Here is a 19,315-nt window from a genome sequence, read left to right on the forward strand (position 1 = left end):
GTATGGCCGATCCCATAACTGAGGGTGAGGTGAAGAGGAGCATTGACTCCTTAAAGGCCAACAAGAGCCCAGGACTGGACGGCCTGACCAGCGAGTTTTACAAAGAGTTCAGGGACTTGTTGGCTCCGGACCTGGTGCAGGTCTATAATGATTGCCTCTCTGCAGGGAAGCTCCTACAGTCCCAGTATAGATCTGTTCTGGTTCTCTTAGCAAAGAAGGGAAATCTAAAAGATGTAAAGAACTGGCGTCCACTGTCTTTGCTAAACACTGACTATAAAATCCTGGCCAAGATCTTGTATTATCGGCTGAGTGAGGTGGCGGGTGAGCTGATCATCGCCAACCAGACGTGTGGTGTGAAGGGTCGGACGATAGAGGACTCATTGCTGCTGGTGAGAGAAGCTGTGACATACATTAAGCAGCACAATGTGGGGGCGTATATTGTGGGCTTAGACCAGAGTAAAGCCTTTGATAGAGTCCATCATGACTACTTGTACCAGGTGTTGTTACACTATGGCCTCCCGGTGCGGTTTGTGCAGTGGCTGCAGGTTGTGTATAAGGAGGCTGTAAGCCTGCCGCTGATTAATGGTCACTTGGCCGAGCCCTTCAGGATCATGTCAGGGGTGAGGCAGGGCTGTCTTCTCAGCCCATTGTTGTATGTCTTTAGTCTGGATCCTTTCCTCAGAAAAGTGCAGGATCATAGAGGTTTCACAGGGCTGAGGTGTTGCCTGCAGAGTACAGTGGAGGATGTAAAGTTCTGCGCCTATGCGGATGACGTGTCGGTGGTGGTGTCTTCTAGAGATGACTGTGCAGCTCTACAGCAGGAGATGACAGCCTTCTCCAATGTGTCTAACTCCTCTGTGAACATGGAGAAGAGTGAGGCGTTGTGGTTGGGGGGTGACAGTGATGTCTTCTCTGTGCCCTTCAGAACAGTTCAGGGTCAGATAAAGATTTTGGAAGTAGTGTTTGGAGCTGTAGATGATGGGAAGGTGAACTGGGAGGAGAAGCTGGTGGTGTGTGAGCAGAAGGTGCAGAGCTGGAGACACTGGAAGCTGACGTATCTGGAGAAGGTCCGCCTGCTGAAGACCTTCTTGCTCCCGCTCTTCCTCTATATCAGTGTGGTGTTCCCGGTGCCCGATGTGTTACTCCCCAGACTTACCAATGTCTTCTTTCACTTCTTGTGGGGTAACAGAGTGAATGTGGTCAGGAGAAACATTGTCTATCTCCCCCATAAGGAGGGTGGTCTCTCCATGCCCTGTCCTGAGCTCTTCTTTAATCTCATGTTTCTTATGAAGAATTTCTCTTTTTGTAAGAATTCAGAGAAGACGCCATGGTCTTGTTTGTTTAAGAGCCAGATCCAGCAGTTTGTGTTCGTGTGGTCGGTAGGGGACCCCATCAAGAGAATCTCAGGCCGACTAAAGAATAATGTTTCTTGGTATGGTGTCCATGTAATAAGTAAGGTTATTAGATGGAGGATCCTGTATGAGGACGTCAGGCAGCTCAGTAGGAAGGAGTTGTATAAGAACGTGCTGTCATCTCACTTTAGTGTCCATGTTCAATTGAGGGGCGCCCCAAGTCTAGATGTAAAACAGGCTGCAAAAAACGTACTAGATCCCAGAGTTCCCCCTCATATGAGAGACGTGGCGTGGCTGGGGCTCCATGGTAAGATGTACGTCAGAGATAACCTAAAGTGCAGGAATGCATCAGACAGATCCTGTCCTAGAGAAGAGTGTCCCCGTATACAGGAGACTATGGAGCATCTGCTTCTAGAGTGTCCCTTCAGTATGCAGGTATGGGAGTGTGTGTCCTTGTCCCTAAAGTTACCGCACCTGGTGGGACAGTCGTATGGTCAGCTGCTGTACGGAGACTTCCAGCCTGAGCTCAGGGCGTATAACCGAAGCTCACTATATGTAATAAATGTGGTGACCATCTATCATCTGTGGTGTGCACGGTGCTGCCTGCTCATCAATAAGGAGGTCCTGTCCTGTGATAGTGTCAGGTATAAGATCCTGGAAAGTCTCAAGTCAGTGTATAAGAAGGACATAAAGATGAACTCAGGTAATGTGAACTGGAGGAACATTCATGTGGCGGGATTTATCAACGTTATCTAATATTATTGTGTAAGTGATGTAACAACACAGTATTTATTTTCTTTAATATTTATTATTTTGTGATTTTAATGTAATTATTCTGTAATATTTGGTTGTCAGTTTTAAATAAAAAGATCATTATAGTAGTTATATTCTTGTACATAGGGAGCAGTATTATAGTAGTTATATTCTTGTATATAGGGGCAGTATTATAGTAGTTATATTCTTGTACATAGGAGCAGTATTATAGTAGTTATATTCTTGTACATAGGGGCAGTATTATAGTAGTTATATTCTTGTACATAGGAGCAGTATTATAGTAGTTATATTCTTGTACATAGGGAGCAGTTTTATAGTAGTTATATTCTTGTACATAGGGGGCAGTATTATAGTAGTTATATTCTTCTACATAGGGGTAGTATTATAGTAGTTATATTCTTGTACATAGGGGTAGTATTATAGTAGCTATATTCTTGTACATAGGGGGCAGTATTATAGTAGTTATATTCTTGTACATAGAAGCGGTATTATAGTAGTTATATTCTTGTACATAGAAGCAGTATTATAGTAGTTATATTCTTGTACATAGGGGCAGTATTATAGTAGTTATATTCTTGTACATAGGGGGCAGTATTATAGTAGTTATATTCTTGTACATAGGGGGCAGTATTATAGTAGTTATATTCTTGTACATAGGGAGCAGTATTATAGTAGTTATATTCTTGTATATAGGGGCAGTATTATAGTAGTTATATTCTTGTACATAGGAGCAGTATTATAGTAGTTATATTCTTGTACATAAGAGCAGTATTATAGTAGTTATATTCTTGTACATAGGGGCAGTATTATAGTAGTTATATTCTTGTACATAGGAGCAGTATTATAGTAGTTATATTCTTGTACATAGGAGCAGTATTATAGTAGTTATATTCTTGTACATAGGGAGCAGTATTATAGTAGTTATATTCTTGTACATAGGGGGCAGTATTATAGTAGTTATATTCTTCTACATAGGGGTAGTATTATAGTAGTTATATTCTTGTACATAGGGGTAGTATTATAGTAGCTATATTCTTGTACATAGGGGGCAGTATTATAGTAGTTATATTCTTGTACATAGAAGCAGTATTATAGTAGTTATATTCTTGTACATAGAAGCAATATTATAGTAGTTATATTCTTGTACATAGGGGCAGTATTATAGTAGTTATATTCTTGTACATAGGGGGCAGTATTATAGTAGTTATATTCTTGTACATAGGGGGCAGTATTATAGTAGTTATATTCTTGTACATAGGGAGCAGTATTATAGTAGTTATATTCTTGTATATAGGGGCAGTATTATAGTAGTTATATTCTTGTACATAGGGGGCAGTATTATAGTAGTTATATTCTTGTACATAGGGGCAGTATTATAGTAGTTATATTCTTGTACATAGGGAGCAGTATTATATTAGTCATATTCTTGTACATGGGGGGCAGTATTATAGTAGTTATATTCTTGTACATAGGAGCAGTATTATAGTAGTTGTATTATAGTAGTTATATTCTTGTACATAGGGGGCAGTATTATAGGAGTTATATTCTTGTACATAGGGGGCAGTATTATAGGAGTTATATTCTTGTACATAGGGGTAGTATTATAGTAGTTATATTCTTGTACATAGGGGGCAGTATTATAGTAGTTATATTCTTGTACATAGGGGGCAGTATTATAGTAGTTATATTCTTGTACATAGGGGCAGTATTAGAGTAGTTATATTCTTCTACATAGGGGTAGTATTATAGTAGTTATATTCTTGTACATAGGGGTAGTATTATAGTAGCTATATTCTTGTACATAGGGGGCAGTATTATAGTAGTTATATTCTTGTACATAGAAGCGGTATTATAGTAGTTATATTCTTGTACATAGAAGCAGTATTATAGTAGTTATATTCTTGTACATAGGGGCAGTATTATAGTAGTTATATTCTTGTACATAGGGGGCAGTATTATAGTAGTTATATTCTTGTACATAGGGGGCAGTATTATAGTAGTTATATTCTTGTACATAGGGAGCAGTATTATAGTAGTTATATTCTTGTATATAGGGGCAGTATTATAGTAGTTATATTCTTGTACATAGGAGCAGTATTATAGTAGTTATATTCTTGTACATAAGAGCAGTATTATAGTAGTTATATTCTTGTACATAGGGGCAGTATTATAGTAGTTATATTCTTGTACATAGGAGCAGTATTATAGTAGTTATATTCTTGTACATAGGAGCAGTATTATAGTAGTTATATTCTTGTACATAGGGAGCAGTATTCTAGTAGTTATATTCTTGTACATAGGGGGCAGTATTATAGTAGTTATATTCTTCTACATAGGGGTAGTATTATAGTAGTTATATTCTTGTACATAGGGGTAGTATTATAGTAGCTATATTCTTGTACATAGGGGGCAGTATTATAGTAGTTATATTCTTGTACATAGAAGCAGTATTATAGTAGTTATATTCTTGTACATAGAAGCAATATTATAGTAGTTATATTCTTGTACATAGGGGCAGTATTATAGTAGTTATATTCTTGTACATAGGGGGCAGTATTATAGTAGTTATATTCTTGTACATAGGGGGCAGTATTATAGTAGTTATATTCTTGTACATAGGGAGCAGTATTATAGTAGTTATATTCTTGTATATAGGGGCAGTATTATAGTAGTTATATTCTTGTACATAGGGGGCAGTATTATAGTAGTTATATTCTTGTACATAGGGGCAGTATTATAGTAGTTATATTCTTGTACATAGGGAGCAGTATTATATTAGTCATATTCTTGTACATGGGGGGCAGTATTATAGTAGTTATATTCTTGTACATAGGAGCAGTATTATAGTAGTTGTATTATAGTAGTTATATTCTTGTACATAGGGGGCAGTATTATAGGAGTTATATTCTTGTACATAGGGGGCAGTATTATAGGAGTTATATTCTTGTACATAGGGGTAGTATTATAGTAGTTATATTCTTGTACATAGGGGGCAGTATTATAGTAGTTATATTCTTGTACATAGGGGGCAGTATTATAGTAGTTATATTCTTGTACATAGGGGCAGTATTAGAGTAGTTATATTCTTGTACATAGGGAGCAGTATTATAGTAGTTATATTCTTGTACATAGGGGGCAGTATTATAGTAGTTATATTCTTGTACATAGGGGCAGTGTCATAGTAGTTATATTCTTGTACATAGGGGGCAGTATTATAGTAGTTATATTCTTGTACATAGGAGCAGTATTATCGTAGTTATATTCTTGTACATAGGGGCAGTATTATAGTAGTTATATTCTTGTACATAGGGAGCAGTATTATAGTAGTTATATTCTTGTATATAGGGAGCAGTATTATAGTAGTTATATTCTTGTACATAGGAGCAGTATTATAGTAGTTATATTCTTGTACATAGGGGCAGTATTATAGTAGTTATATTCTTGTACATAGGGAGCAGTATTATAGTAGTTATATTCTTGTATATAGGGAGCAGTATTATAGTAGTTATATTCTTGTACATAGGAGCAGTATTATAGTAGTTATATTCTTGTACATAGGGGCAGTATTATAGTAGTTATATTCTTGTACATAGGAGCAGTATAATAGTAGTTATATTCTTGTACATAGGAGCAGTATTATAGTAGTTATATTCTTGTACATAGGGGGCAGTATTATAGTAGTTATATTCTTGTACATAGGGAGCAGTTTTATAGTAGTTATATTCTTGTACATAGGGGGCAGTATTATAGTAGTTATATTCTTGTACATAGGGGGCAGTATTATAGTAGTTATATTCTTGTACATAGGGGCAGTATTATAGTAGTTATATTCTTGTACATGGGGGGCAGTATTATAGTAGTTATATTCTTGTACATAGGAGCAGTATTATAGTAGTTATATTATATATAAGGGGCAGTATTATAGTAGTTATATTCTTGTACATAGGGGGCAGTATTATAGGAGTTATATTCTTATACATAGGGGGCAGTATTATAGGAGTTATATTCTTGTACATAGGGGTAGTATTATAGTAGTTATATTCTTGTACATAGGGTGCAGTATTATAGTAGTTATATTCTTGTACATAGGGGGCAGTATTATAGTAGTTATATTCTTGTACTTAGGCGGCAGTATTATAGTAGTTATATTCTTGCACATAGGGGCAGTATTATAGTAGTTATATTCTTGTACATAGGCGGCAGTATTATAGTAGTTATATTCTTGTACATAGAGGACAGTATTATAGTAGTTATATTCTTGTACATAGGGGGCAGTATTATAGTAGTTATATTCTTGTACATAGGGGCAGTATTATACTAGTTATATTCTTGTACATAGGGGGCAGTATTATAGTAGTTATATTCTTGTACATAGGGAGCAGTATTATAGTAGTTATATTCTTGTATATAGGGGCAGTATTATAGTAGCTATATTCTTGTACATAGGGAGCAGTATTATAGTAGTTATATTCTTGTACATAGGGGTCCGTATTATAGTAGTTATATTCTTGTACATAGGGAGCAGTATTATAGTAGTTATATTCTTGTACATAGGGAGCAGTATTATAGTAGTTATATTCTTGTACATAGGAGCAGTATTATAGTAGTTATATTCTTATATATAAGGGGCAGTATTATAGTAGTTATATTCTTGTACATAGGGGGCAGTATTATAGTAGTTATATTCTTGTACATAGGGGGCAGTATTATAGTAGTTATATTCTTGTACATAGGGGGCAGTATTATAGTAGTTATATTCTTGTACATAGGAGCAGTATTATAGTAGTTATATTCTTGTACATAGGGGGCAGTATTATAGTAGTTATATTCTTGTACATAGGGAGCAGTATTATAGTAGTTATATTCTTGTACATAGGGAGCAGTATTATAGTAGTTATATTCTTGTACATAGGATCAGTATTATTGTAGTTATATTCTTGTACATAGGGGGCAGTATTATAGTAGTTATATTCTTGTACATAGGGAGCAGTATTATAGTAGTTATATTCTTGTACATAGGGAGCAGTATTATAGTAGTTATATTCTTGTACATAGGAGCAGTATTATAGTAGTTATATTCTTATATATAAGGGGCAGTATTATAGTAGTTATATTCTTGTACATAGGAGGCAGTATTATAGTAGTTATATTCTTGTACATAGGTGCAGTATTATAGTAGTTATATTCTTGTACATAGGAGCAGTATTATAGTTGTTATATTCTCGTACATAGGGGAAGTATTATAGTAGTTATATTCTTGTACATAGGGGGCAGTATTATAGTAGTCATATTCTTGTACATAGGAGGCAGTATTATAGTAGTTATATTCTTGTACATAGGGGGCAGTATTATAGGAGTTATATTCTTGTACATAGGGGCAGTATTATAGTAGTTATATTCTTGTACATAGGGTGCAGTATTATAGTAGTTATATTCTTGTACATAGGGGGCAGTATTATAGTAGCTATATTCTTGTACATAGGGGCAGTATTATAGTAGCTATATTCTTGTACATAGGGAGCAGTATTATAGTAGTTATATTCTTGTACATAGGGGGCAGTATTATAGTAGTTATATTCTTGTACATAGGGGGCAGTGTTATAGTAGTTATATTCTTGTACATAGGGGGCAGTATTATAGTAGTTATATTCCTGTACATAGGAGCAGTATTATAGTAGTTATATTCTTGTACATAGGGGCAGTATTATAGTAGTTATATTCTTGTACATAGGGGCAGTATTATAGTAGTTATATTCTTGTACATAGGGAGCAGTGTTATAGTAGTTATATTCTTGTACATAGGGAGCAGTGTTATAGTAGTTATATTCTTGTACATAGGAGCAGTATTATAGTAGTTATATTATATATAAGGGGCAGTATTATAGTAGTTATATTCTTATATATAAGGGGCAGTATTATAGTATTTATATTCTTGTACATAGGGGGCAGTATTATAGTAGTTATATTCTTGTACATAGGGGGCAGTATTATAGTAGTTATATTCTTGTACATAGGGGGCAGTATTATAGTAGTTATATTCTTGTACATAGGGGGCAGTATTATAGTAGTTATATTCTTGTACATAGGATCAGTATTATTGTAGTTATATTCTTGTACATAGGGAGCAGTGTTATAGTAGTTATATTCTTGTACATAGGGAGCAGTATTATAGTAGTTATATTCTTGTACATAGGGAGCAGTATTATAGTAGTTATATTCTTGTACATAGGAGCAGTATTATAGTAGTTATATTCTTATATATAAGGGGCAGTATTATAGTAGTTATATTCTTGTACATAGGGGGCAGTATTATAGTAGTTATATTCTTGTACATAGGGAGCAGTATTACAGTAGTTATATTCTTTTACATAGGGGGCAGTATTATAGTAGTTATATTCTTGTACATAGGGGGCAGTGTTATAGTAGTTATATTCTTGTACATAGGGGGCAGTATTATAGTAGTTATATTCTTGTACATAGGAGCAGAATTATAGTAGTTATATTCTTGTACATAGGGGCAGTATTATAGTAGTTATATTCTTGTACATAGGGGCAGTATTATAGTAGTTATATTCTTGTACATAGGGGTCCGTATCATAGTAGTTATATTCTTGTACATAAGGGTCCGTATTATAGTAGTTATATTCTTGTACATAGGGAGCAGTATTATAGTAGTTATATTCTTGTACATAGGAGCAGTATTATAGTAGTTATATTCTTATATATAAGGGGCAGTATTATAGTAGTTATATTCTTGTACATAGGGGGCAGTATTATAGTAGTTATATTCTTGTACATAGGGGGCAGTATTATAGTAGTTATATTCTTGTACATAGGGGGCAGTATTATAGTAGTTATATTCTTGTACATAGGAGCAGTATTATAGTAGTTATATTCTTGTACATAGGGGGCAGTATTATAGTAGTTATATTCTTGTACATAGGGAGCAGTATTATAGTAGTTATATTCTTGTACATAGGGAGCAGTATTATAGTAGTTATATTCTTGTACATAGGGAGCAGTATTATAGTAGTTATATTCTTGTACATAGGGGGCAGTATTATAGTAGTTATATTCTTGTACATAGGGAGCAGTGTTATAGTAGTTATATTCTTGTACATAGGGAGCAGTATTATAGTAGTTATATTCTTGTACATAGGGAGCAGTATTATAGTAGTTATATTCTTGTACATAGGAGCAGTATTATAGTAGTTATATTCTTATATATAAGGGGCAGTATTATAGTAGTTATATTCTTGTACATAGGGGGCAGTATTATAGGAGTTATATTCTTGTACATAGGGGGCAGTATTATAGGAGTTATATTCTTGTATATAGGGGCAGTATTATAGTAGTTATATTCTTGTACATAGGGTGCAGTATTATAATAGTTATATTCTTGTACATAGGGGGCAGTATTATAGGAGTTATATTCTTGTACATAGGGGGCAGTATTATAGGAGTTATATTCTTGTATATAGGGGCAGTATTATAGTAGTTATATTCTTGTACATAGGGTGCAGTATTATAGTAGTTATATTCTTGTACATAGGGGGCAGTATTATAGGAGTTATATTCTTGTACATAGGGGGCAGTATTATAGGAGTTATATTCTTGTATATAGGGGCAGTATTATAGTAGTTATATTCTTGTACATAGGGTGCAGTATTATAGTAGTTATATTCTTGTACATAGGGGGCAGTATTATAGTAGTTATATTCTTGTACATAGGGGCAGTATTATAGTAGTTATATTCTTGTACATAGGGAGCAGTATTATAGTAGTTATATTCTTGTACATAGGGGGCAGTATTATAGTAGTTATATTCTTGTACATAGGGGGCAGTATTATAGTAGTTATATTCTTGTACATAGGGGGCAGTGTTATAGTAGTTATATTCTTGTACATAGGGGGCAGTATTATAGTAGTTATATTCTTGTACATAGGCGCAGTATTATAGTAGTTATATTCTTTTACATAGGGGCAGTATTATAGTAGTTATATTCTTGTACATATGGGGCCGTATTACAGTAGTTATATTCTTGTACATAGGGAGCAGTATTATAGTAGTTATATTGTTGCACATAGGGAGCAGTAATATAGTAGTTATATTCTTGTACATAGGAGCAGTATTATAGTAGTTATTTTCTTATATATAAGGGGCAGTATTATAGTAGTTATATTCTTGTACATAGGGGGCAGTATTATAGTAGTTATATTCTTGTACATAGGGGGCAGTATTATAGTAGTTATATTCTTGTACATAGGAGCAGTATTATAGTAGTTATATTCTTGTACATAGGGGGCAGTATTATAGTAGTTATATTCTTGTACATAGGGAGCAGTATTATAGTAGCTATATTCTTGTACATAGGGAGCAGTATTATAGTAGTTATATTCTTGTACATATGGAGCAGTATTATAGTAGTTATATTCTTGTACATATGGAGCAGTATTATAGTAGTTATATTCTTGTACATAGGAGCAGTATTATAGTAGTTATATTCTTATATATAAGGGGCAGTATTATAGTAGTTTTATTCTTGTACATAGGGGGCAGTATTATCGTAGTTATATTCTTGTACATAGGGGGCAGTATTATAGTAGTTATATTCTTGTACATAGGAGCAGTATTATAGTAGTCATATTCTTGTACATAGGGGGCAGTATTATAGTAGTTATATTCTTGTACATAGGGAGCAGTATTATAGTAGGTATATTCTTGTACATAGGGAGCAGTATTATAGTAGTTATATTCTTGTACATAGGGAGCAGTATTATAGTAGTTATATTCCTGTACATAGGGGGCAGTATTATAGTAGTTATATTCTTGTACATAGGGGGCAGTATTATAGTATTTCTATTCTTGTACATAGGAGCAGTATTATAGTAGTTATATTCTTATATATAAGGGGCAGTATTATAGTAGTTATATTCTTGTACATAGGATCAGTATTATTGTAGTTATATTCTTGTACATAGGGGGCAGTATTATAGTAGTTATATTCTTGTACATAGGGGGTAGTATTATAGTAGTAATATTCTTGTACATAGGAGCAGTATTATAGTAGTTATATTCTTATATATAAGGAGCAGTATTATAGTAGTTATATTCTTGTACATAGGATCAGTATTATTGTAGTTATATTCTTGTACATAGGGGCAGTATTATAGCAGTTATATTCTTGTACATAGGGAGCAGTGTTATAGTAGTTATATTCTTGTACATAGGGAGCAGTATTATAGTAGTTATACTCTTGTATATAGGAGCAGTATTATGGTAGTTATATTCTTATATATAAGGGGCAGTATTATAGTAGTTATATTCTTGTACATAGGAGCAGTATTATAGTAGTTATATATATTCTTGTACATACGGGGCAGTATTATAGTAGTTATATTCTTGTACATAGGAGCAGTATTATAGTAGCTATATTCTTATATATAAGGGGCAGTATTATAGTAGTTATATTCTTGTACATAGGGGCAGTATTATAGTAGTTATTTTCTTGTACATAGGGGCAGTATTATAGTAGTTATATTCTTGTACATAGTGGGCAGTATTACAGTAGTTATATTCTTGCACATAGGAGCAGTATTATAGTAGTAATATTCTTGTACATAGGGAGCAGTATTATAGTAGTTATATTCTTGTACATAGGGGGCAGTATTATAGTAGTTATATTCTTGTACATAGGGGGCAGTATTATAGTAGTTATATTCTTGTACATAGGGGTCAGTATTATAGTAGTTATATTCTTCTACATAGGGGAAGTATTTTAGTAGTTATATTCTTGTACATATGGGTAGTATTATAGTAGCTATATTCTTGTACATAGGGGGCAGTATTATAGTAGTTATATTTTTGTACATAGGGGCAGTATTATAGTAGTTATATTCTTGTACATAGAAGCAGTATTATAGTAGTTATATTCTTGTACATAGGCGGCAGTATTATAGTAGTTATATTCTTGTACATAGGGGCAGTATTATAGTAGTTATATTCTTGTACATAGGGGTAGTATTATAGTAGTTATATTCTTGTACATAGGGGCAGTATTATAGTAGCTATATTCTTGTACATAGGGGCAGTATTATAGTAGCTATATTCTTGTACATAGGGGCAGTATTATAGTAGTTATATTCTTGTACATAGAAGCAGCATTATAGTAGTTATATTCTTGTACATAGGGGCAGTATTATAGTAGTTATATTCTTGTACATAGGAGGCAGTATTATTGTAGTTATATTCTTGTACATAGGAGCAGTATTATAGTAGTTATATTCTCGTACATAGGGGAAGTATTATAGTAGTTATATTCTTGTACATAGGGGGCAGTATTATAGTAGTTATATTCTTGTACATAGGAGGCAGTATTATAGTAGTTATATTCTTGTAGATAGGGGGCAGTATTATAGTAGTTATATTCTTGTACATAGGGGGCAGTATTATAGGAGTTATATTCTTGTACATATTGGGCAGTATTATAGGAGTTATATTCTTGTACATAGGGGCAGTATTATAGGAGTTATATTCTTGTACATAGGGGGCAGTATTATAGGAGTTATATTCTTGTACATAGGATGCAGTATTATAGTAGTTATATTCTTGTACATAGGGTGCAGTATTATAGTAGTTATATTCTTGTACATAGGGGGCAGTATTATAGTAGTTATATTCTTGTACATAGGGAGCAGTATTATAGTAGTTATATTCTTGTACATAGGGGGCAGTATTATAGTAGTTATATTCTTGTACATAGGGGGCAGTATTATAGTAGTTATATTCTTGTACATAGGGGGCAGTATTATAGTAGTTATATTCTTGTACATAGGGGGCAGTATTATAGTAGTTATATTCTTGTACATAGGAGCAGTATTATAGTAGTTATATTCTTGTACATAGGGGCAGTATTATAGTAGTTATATTCTTGTACATAGGGGGCAGTATTATAGTAGTTATATTCTTGTACATAGGAGGCAGTATTATAGTAGTTATATTCTTGTAGATAGGGGGCAGTATTATAGTAGTTATATTCTTGTACATAGGGGGCAGTATTATAGGAGTTATATTCTTGTACATAGGGAACAGTATTATAGTAGTTATATTCTTGTACATAGGAGCAGTATTATAGTAGTTATATTCTCGTACATAGGGGAAGTATTATAGTAGTTATATTCTTGTACATAGGGGGCAGTATTATAGTAGTTATATTCTTGTACATAGGAGGCAGTATTATAGTAGTTATATTCTTGTAGATAGGGGGCAGTATTATAGTAGTTATATTCTTGTACATAGGGGGCAGTATTATAGGAGTTATATTCTTGTACATAGGAGCAGTATTATAGTAGTTATATTCTTATATATAAGGGGCAGTATTATAGTAGTTATATTCTTGTACATAGGGGGCAGTATTATAGTAGTTATATTCTTGTACATAGGGGCAGTATTATAGTAGTTATATTCTTGTACATAGGGGCAGTATTATAGTAGTTATATTCTTGTACATAGGAGCAGTATTATAGTAGTTATATTCTTGTACATAGGGGGCAGTATTATAGTAGCTATATTCTTGTACATAGGGAGCAGTATTATAGTAGTTATATTCTTGTACATAGGGAGCAGTATTATAGTAGTTATATTCTTGTACATAGGATCAGTATTATAGTAGTTATATTCTTATACATAGGGAGCAGTATTATAGTAGTTATATTCTTGTACATAGGGGCAGTATTATAGTAGTTATATTCTTGTACATAGGGAGCAGTATTATAGTAGTTATATTCTTGTACATAGGGAGCAGTATTATAGTAGTTATATTCTTGTACATAGGGAGCAGTATTATAGTAGTTATATTCTTGTACATAGGAGCAGTATTATAGTAGTTATATTCTTATATATAAGGGGCAGTATTATAGTAGTTATATTCTTGTACATTGGGGGCAGTATTATAGGAGTTATATTCTTGTACATAGGGGCAGTATTATAGTAGTTATATTCTTGTACATAGGGAGCAGTATTATAGTAGTTATATTCTTGCACATAGGGAGCAGTATTATAGTAGTTATATTCTTGCACATAGGGAGCAGTATTATAGTAGTTATATTCTTGTACATAGGAGCAGTATTATAGCAGTTATATTCTTGTACATAAGAGCAGTATTATAGTAGTTATATTCTTGTACATAGGGGGCCGTATTATAGTAGTTATATTCTTGTACATAGGGGGCCGCATTATAGTAGTTATATTCTTGTACATAGGGAGCAGTATTATAGTAGTTATATTCTTGTACATATGGAGCAGTATTATAGTAGTTATATTCTTGTACATAGGAGCAGTATTATAGTAGTTATATTCTTATATATAAGGGTCAGTATTATAGTAGTTATATTCTTGTACATAGGGGGCAGTATTATAGTAGTTATATTCTTGTACATAGGGGGCAGTATTATAGTAGTTATATTCTTGTACATAGGGGGCAGTATTATAGTAGTTATATTCTTGTACATAGGAGCAGTATTATAGTAGTTTTATTCCTGTACATAGGGGGCAGTATTATAGTAGTTATATTCTTGTACATAGGGGGCAGTATTATAGTAGTTATATTCTTGTACATAGGAGCACTATTATAGTAGTTATATTCTTATATATAAGGGGCAGTATTATAGTAGTTATATTCTTGTACATAGGGGGCAGTATTATAGTAGTTATATTCTTGTACATAGGGGGCAGTATTATAGTAGTTATATTCTTGTACATAGGAGCAGTATTATAGTAGTTATATATATTCTTGTACATAGGGGGCAGTATTATAGTAGTTATATTCTTGTACATAGGAGCAGTATTATAGTAGTTATATTCTTATATATAAGGGGCAGTATTATAGTAGTTATATTCTTGTACATAGGGCAGTATTATAGTAGTTATATTCTTGTACATAGGGAGCAGTATTATAGTAGTTATATTCTTGTACATAGGGAGCAGTATTATAGTAGTTATAGTCTTGTACATAGGGGCAGTATTATAGTAGTTATATTCTTGTACATAGGGAGCATTATTATAGTAGTTATATTCTTGTACATAGGAGCAGTATTATAGTAGTTATATTCTTGTACATAGGGAGCAGTATTATAGTAGTTATATTCTTGTACATAGGAGCAGTATTATAGTAGTTATATTCTTATATATAAGGGGCAGTATTATAGTAGTTATATTCTTGTACATAGGGGGCAGTATTATAGTAGTTATATTCTTGTACATAGGGGGCAGTATTATAGTAGTTATATTCTTGTACATAGGAGCAGTATTATAGCAGTTATATATATTCTTGCACATAGGGGACAGTATTATAGTAGTTATATTCTTGTACATAGGGAGCAGTATTATAGTAGCTATATTCTTGTACATAAGGAGCAGTATTATAGTAGCTATATTCTTGTACATAGGGGGCAGTATAATAGCAGTTATATTCTTGTACATAGGGAGGAGTATTATAGTAGTTATATTCTTGTACATATAGGGCAGTATTATAGTAGTTATATTCTTGTACATAGGAGCAGTATTATAGTAGTTTTATTCCTGTACATAGGGGGCAGTATTATAGTAGTTATATTCTTGTACATAGGGGGCAGTATTATAGTAGTTATATTCTTGTACATAGGAGCACTATTATAGTAGTTATATTCTTATATATAAGGGGCAGTATTATAGTAGTTATATTCTTGTACATAGGGGGCAGTATTATAGTAGTTATATTCTTGTACATAGGAGCAGTATTATAGTAGTTATATTCTTATATATAAGGGGCAGTATTATAGTAGTTATATTCTTGTACATAGGGGGCAGTATTATAGTAGTTATATTCTTGTACATAGGGGGCAGTATTATAGTAGTTATATTCTTTTACATAGGAGCAGTATTATAGCAGTTATATATATTCTTGTACATAGGGGACAGTATTATAGTAGTTATATTCTTGTACATAGGGAGCAGTATTATAGTAGCTATATTCTTGTACATAAGGAGCAGTATTATAGTAGCTATATTCTTGTACATAGGGGGCAGTATAATAGCAGTTATATTCTTGTACATAGGGAGGAGTATTATAGTAGTTATATTCTTGTACATAGGGGGCAGTATTATAGTAGTTATATTCTTGTACATAGGAGCAGTATTATAGTAGTTTTATTCCTGTACATAGGGGGCAGTATTATAGTAGTTATATTCTTGTACATAGGGGGCAGTATTATAGTAGTTATATTCTTGTACATAGGAGCACTATTATAGTAGTTATATTCTTATATATAAGGGGCAGTATTATAGTAGTTATATTCTTGTACATAGGGGGCAGTATTATAGTAGTTATATTCTTGTACATAGGGGGCAGTATTATAGTAGTTATATTCTTGTACATAGGAGCAGTATTATAGTAGTTATATATATTCTTGTACATAGGGAGCATTATTATAGTAGTTATAGTCTTGTACATAGGGGCAGTATTATAGTAGTTATATTCTTGTACATAGGGAGCAGTATTATAGTAGTTATAGTCTTGTACATAGGGGCAGTATTATAGTAGTTATATTCTTGTACATAGGAAGCAGTATTATAGTAGTTATATTCTTATACATAGGGAGCAGTATTATAGTAGTTATATTCTTGTACATAGGAGCAGTATTATAGTAGTTATAGTCTTGTACATAGGGGCAGTATTATAGTAGTTATATTCTTGTACATAGGGAGCAGTATTATAGTAGTTATATTCTTGTACATAGGGAGCAGTATTATAGTAGTTATATTCTTGTACATAGGAGCAGTATTATAGTAGTTATATTCTTATATATAAGGGGCAGTATTATAGTAGTTATATTCTTGTACATAGGGGCAGTATTATAGTAGTTATATTCTTGTACATAGGGGGCAGTATTATAGTAGTTATATTCTTGTACATAGGAGCAGTATTATAGCAGTTATATATATTCTTGTACATAGGGGACAGTATTATAGTAGTTATATTCTTGTACATAGGGAGCAGTATTATAGTAGCTATATTCTTGTACATAAGGAGCAGTATTATAGTAGCTATATTCTTGTACATAGGGGGCAGTATAATAGCAGTTATATTCTTGTACATAGGGAGGAGTATTATAGTAGTTATATTCTTGTACATAGGGGACAGTATTATAGTAGTTATATTCTTGTACATAGGGGGCAGTATTATAGTAGTTATATTCTTGTACATAGAGGACAGTATTATAGTAGTTATATTCTTGTACATAGGAGCAGTATTATAGTAGTTATATTCTTGTACATAGGGGGCAGTATTATAGTAGTTATATTCTTGTACATAGGGGGAATTATTATAGTAGTTATATTCTTGTACATAGGAGCAGTATTATAGTAGTTATATTCTTGTACATAGGAGCAGTATTATAGTAGTTATATTCTTATATATAAGGGGCAGTATTATAGTAGTTATATTCTTGTAGATTGGGAGCAGTATTATAGTAGTTATATTCTTGTACATAGGATCAGTATTATTGTAGTGATATTCTTGTACATAGGGGGCAGTGTTATAGTAGTTATATTATTGTACATAGGGGGCAGTATTATAGTAGTCATATTCTTACAAAGTACAGACCAAAAGTTTGGACACACCTTCTCATTTAAAGACTTTTCTGTATTTTCCTGACTATGAAAATTGTACATTCACACTGAAGGCATCAAAACTATGAATTACCACATGTGGAATTATATACTTAACAAAAAAGTGTGAAACAACTGAATTATGTCTTATATTCTAGGTTTTTCACAGTAGCCATCTTTTAGCTTTGATGACTGCTTTGCACACTCTTGGCATTCTCTTGATGAGCTTCAAGAGGTAGTCACCGGAAATGGTCTTCCAACAATCTTGAAAGAGTTCCCAGAGATGCTTAGTGTTCTGCACACGCCCGGACTGACTGGCGTGTGCCTGATTAGTGATCCCACTGTGCCATGAATCAGAAAGTGCCTGGAGGGGCGTAACTAAGTATCAACCCGATCTGACCCAGGTTGCACGCCGGCTACTACGCCGTGCACCAGGGAGGAACCGAGCAGAGGGACCAGGTGCCACTCCAGGTCAGACCCCGGACACGGCTGTTGACCCACACCGGGGAATACAGGAACAGGCAGGTTAGAGCACAGGCTGGGGTAGGGTCCAGTACAGACTAGGAAACGGGTTCAGAGCCGCAGATGCGATAATCAAGCAGAGTAAAGCGAAAACGCAGGTGCGGTGGACAAGGCTGAGCAGAGCGAAACTGCAGGTGAGGTGGACAAGGCTGAGCAGAGCGAAACCGCAGGTGCGGTGGACAAGGCAGAGCAAAGCGAAACCGCAGGTGCGGTGGACAAGGCTGAGCAGAGCAAAACCGCAGAAGCGGTGGACAAGGCTGAGAAGAGCGAAACCGCAGGCGCGGTGGACAAAGCAGAGCAGAGTGAAACCGCAGATGCGGTGGACAAGGCTGAGCAGAGCGAAACCGCAGATGCGGTGGACAAGGCTGAGCAGAGCGAAACCACAGATGCGGTGGACAAGGCTGAGCAGAGCAAAACCGCAGATGCGGTGGACAAGGCTGAGCAGAGCAAAACCGCAGATGCGGTGGACAAGGCTGAGCAGAGCGAAACCACAGATGCGGTGGACAAGGCTGAGCAGAGCAAAACCGCAGGCTCGGTGGACAAAGCAGAGCGAAACCGCAGGCGCGGTGGACAAAGTAGAGCAGGCAGGAACCACCGGAGCGGTAAGTAAGGCAGAGCAAAGATAAACCGCCAAAGCGGTGAGCAATGCAGAGCAGAGGGGACAGGGCTCTGTTCACACGGAACAGACTGGAAGGGAAAGGCAGAACCAGATACACACGAGGTACTTGCAAAGAAGTAGCGAGTGGACTCCAAACTCACAAACAGAAGTACAGCAACAATGAGTAGGAGATAGGTGCAGGTTCAGACTCTGCAGAAAAAGAGAGGAAACGGACATAGAGACAAAACAGGTAACAGGTTAAGAGACAGTTCAGACAGGAACTGTTACTGCAACGAAATACAAGAACGAGCCTAGATATAGACAAGCGCTGGTTCAGACACTGCAGAAATAGGGAAGATACGGACATAAAGACAAAACAGGTAAGAGGCTTGGAGACAGTTCAGACAGGAACTGTTACTGCTG

General features: G+C 34.5%; 1 protein-coding gene across 2 annotated transcripts in view; it reads left to right on the forward strand.

Annotated features, from left to right (window-relative positions):
- Nucleotides 1-19,315, forward strand: part of LOC141189265 (ecto-ADP-ribosyltransferase 5-like) — an 85,932-nt gene that overhangs the window by 44,208 nt on the left and 22,409 nt on the right. The gene's annotated exons all lie outside the window — the stretch shown is intronic.

Source organism: Phyllobates terribilis, unplaced genomic scaffold (assembly GCF_046119375.1).
Source record: "Phyllobates terribilis strain yellow unplaced genomic scaffold, ASM4611937v1 Scaffold_2__4_contigs__length_985480577, whole genome shotgun sequence".
Classification (NCBI taxonomy): Eukaryota; Metazoa; Chordata; class Amphibia; order Anura; family Dendrobatidae; genus Phyllobates; species Phyllobates terribilis.